Below are 3584 nucleotides of genomic sequence, written 5' to 3'. Positions count from 1 at the left end.
CGGCCGAGCACGACCGTCGCCGCGAGCCGCCGCGTCTCTCTCGCGCCGCCGGCTTCCGAGGCGGCTCAGTGGGACAGGATGTGACCGCGGCGCGGCGTCCGGGCGTAATCCGGCGGCGTGCTCCGGCCGGCTCGGCCGCCGCGCCGCCGCCGGCCTCCCCTGGCCTCCCCTGGGAGGTGGGCGCCCGTCGTGGGAGTGGTCGGCTGTGTTTGGGTGCTGTCGGCCGCGGCCGGTGCTCCTCCAGAGGAGGGCTGACCTCGTCGCCAACGGTGTGCGTTATCGATTTGGCTGCGCTAGCGATGTGTCGGTGTTTTGTTGCAAGCCTTTGTCTTCGCGCGTTGCTGTGTGGAACGGCTGGCGAAGCGTCTTCAAAAAATATCGCTAACCATGGCGGACGGAGTCGACCGTTCGGCGGTGTGACCGCAGACGGGCCGGTCCGCTCGTCTCGTCCGGCGCCGCGGACGGGATAGGTGCAATGCTTTCTAAAGTTGTGGTGCTGATACCGCACTGGGCACTGGCATCCAGAGGCTTGAGTGGGTACCGGCCCAGAGTCGGCAGGGGGTGACCGGTGTCGTCGTGGGTGCGCGACGCATTCGCCGTAGGCCGACATGTTGCGGTGCTACCAAAGCCTCGCCAGCGCCTGCGTGGGGCACCGGTCCAGTACCTCCCGCCAGCGCCCATTTGACACCAGCTACCTGCACCATGTTACCGACACCGTGCATCTCTAGGGCGCATCTGCTGTGCGAGAGTGTGCGGTGCAGGGGAACGTCGGGTCGGCACTGCCCCGCGGGCGGTGCAGACAGCGAGCTGGGGCGTGGCCGCACGCGCCGGACCGACGCCCGCCGGTGTCTCCGACGGCCGTCGGCGCCGACGGCGGCTATCGGTCGGATCGGCGGCGCCCAGACGGATGGGCCGCTCCGGCGGCCGCGCCCGAGCGAGCGCGTGTCAGGCGCGGGCGGGCGGCTGACGGGCCGGGTCCGCCGGGCGGTCCGCCGCCAGCGGACCCGGCGTGCCGTCTCCATTGGGCTGGCACGTCGGTGAAGGGACGCCTCGGTGCTGTCGCGTGAGCACAAAACATGGAACCGCCGGCTCCGGCGCAGGCCTGTTGTAACGATAGGCGGTCTCACAAAAAGGCCGCCGCTGGATGGCTTCTGTTTCTCAGGCGTGGGAAAGTCAGGCCGCTGCGCTGGCAGCGACGTTTCGAATTGAAAGTCCGCCGGTCTTCCGTGCTGACGTGGTTCATCGCCCACCATGCATTCCGCTTAGGTGGTCCCTTGCCCACCATTTATCCCGCCATCCTTGTTGCGTGTGGAGTGGTGGGTATCCCGGGTGCAAGGTACGATTGCATTGCCCACAAGGTACGATTGCATTGCCCACATCGAGTACGGAGCATGCATAGCAATGACAACCACTCCTGTGCTGGCTCATGCGGGGAGTCCCGAATTCTGCAGTAATCTGTCGTATGCATGGTGACATCAACGGCCATCATCATGTTCCACACATCTCATGAGCGGACCACACGTCAATGTGATGTTGGGTTAAGTCAAGTTATATTGCCCGTCAGACGTGTGGTACCAACGTGGGACGGACAAAAAACGGGCAAAAAACAAACTTGATTTTTGTGAATTCGCTGCAAGGATCTCTTCAATAATTTTGAAAGACTGTGAGGCAAAAACGAACTTCAGATGTCACCAGGGCGCGTGGATGCGGTTCCATGACATATTTGGTAAGAGCAGAGATAAGTTCCGGTGGATGATAGCGTGGCCGATGATTATCATCAGCTTTTTCACCACGGAAAGATCGTTCGTAGAGTTCTCGGACACCATGCTCAGCGGCGCTTGCTCCTCGGCAAGCCGGCAGGTCGTTGGCACAGTTCAAATGTGCTCGATTTGACGTGAGCCAGAGACCACCTTTGGCTGGAACAGCGGAGGCCAACTTGCCAGCAGCTGATCTAAGAGGGTCTGGATCGGTTCTGGACGTACTGCGTTTTGGTATAGTTGACAGTGCTAGCAGGGTCGGCGAGAGCTTCTTAGAAAGAGCCGACTAGAGCCGCACCATATTTAAGCTGTCAGCGATCCAGGTGGCATGTGGCGTCGGGCTTGGAATCATTCGCAGATCCCCGGTTCGATTCCTGCTGCAGGCAGCATTCGCCGCTGCCGGTTCAAGAAGGGATGATAACCCAAATGACCTGAGCATTGTCACTGCTGTCAAAGGGTACCTGTTCGTGAAAAGTCGATCGATGATGCCAAGAGCTTGGACGTTGACCAGCCTCCTTGGTATTCTTCCCTGATTCCAAAATGTAGACACTCGATCCTCCGAGGCCTTGCAGAGGTTTGCTCGTAATCGAGTGTCACTGCTCGCCCCGGTGAATGATTGACCCCAGAGCCAGAAATATTACAAAATGGTAGCGAAACTGATGACTGATACAAATATGAGACGCCGAAGATAACCATAAGCAGTGACGTTTCCGTCGTTTTCTCGATGTTTTGGTTGACGTTTGAAAAGTGTAAAGTAAATTTTCACGCCGCGCGACGATGCGGACGGCAAGATATTGGCCGCGCAGGTCACAGGACCAAGAGGGGTGCGGCGCACCAAACCAAGCTGGCGATGGCGACAACCGGGCGCCATCGCCTCGGACGGTGCTGTTGACTGCCGTGACGACGTGGGCGCCAGCGCGCCCTTGTTGCTTGACGAGCCGCTGATTATTCATTCCCAACGATGCGGCGCCGCTGTTGGCCGGCTTTGCGGCAGCCTGGCGCCGCCCTGGCCGCCGCCGACTGCGCCTGTGTGTCGGACGACGACGGCGGCGGCGGCGGCGGCCACAGCCGCGGGGTTCGCGCCGGCCGTTGGCGGTGGTCCCCGCCGGCCGCCGCCGGCCGCGCCTGCGTGTCGGACGGCGGCGGCCACAGCCGCGGGGTCCGCGCCGGTCGTTGACGGTGGTCCCCGGCGGCCGGCGGCGGTCGTCCCCGCCGGTCGTTGGCGGTGGTCCCCGCCGGCCGGCGGCGGCGGCGCCGGCTGTTGCAGCGGCGCTGCCGCCGGCGCGGCGGGCCGTTACGGTCGGCCCGGGGACGACCGGAAGCGGCGCCGCCGCGGCCGGCCGCGTGAGCTGTCACGCTCACTTCCGGCCCTTCCGGCCGCCGGCCCCTGCCGCGGGCGCTTCGGTCCCATGCGTCATCCGTGGGACGGCGCCGGGCCGGCGGATGCTGCGGGGTGATCGCTGCGATCTGAACGCGCCGACTGGGCTTGGACCGCCGTCTGATCTGTGTGGGATGAGGCGTGATGTGGTGGTACAGAGTGGAGCGGGGCTGCTGTTAATTAGTGTTATGCGTGGCGGCGATGTCTGGGTGGAGAATTTTGTGACTTTGGTTATGGAGGAGCTCTATTTGTGATGAAATGGCAATTTTAAACGCTGATGTGGCGTGCTGTGGATTACGGGACTGGAAAGTGCAGGCATCTGCCATGAACTGTGCAAAATTAGTTTTCACTTGGCAGAAAGCTTCGAGTTTTTAAGAAATGGCCTATTTACGTCACCGAGATGAAAATAGCGAGCCGGTGTGTGCACTTCGTGGGATAGGTGTGAACCT

The sequence above is a fragment of the Pollicipes pollicipes genome, unplaced genomic scaffold, assembly GCF_011947565.3.
Source record: "Pollicipes pollicipes isolate AB1234 unplaced genomic scaffold, Ppol_2.1 Scaffold_7231;HRSCAF=8579_pilon_pilon_pilon, whole genome shotgun sequence".
Lineage (NCBI taxonomy): Eukaryota > Metazoa > Arthropoda > Thecostraca > Pollicipedomorpha > Pollicipedidae > Pollicipes > Pollicipes pollicipes.
This window is presented reverse-complemented; position numbering follows the sequence as displayed.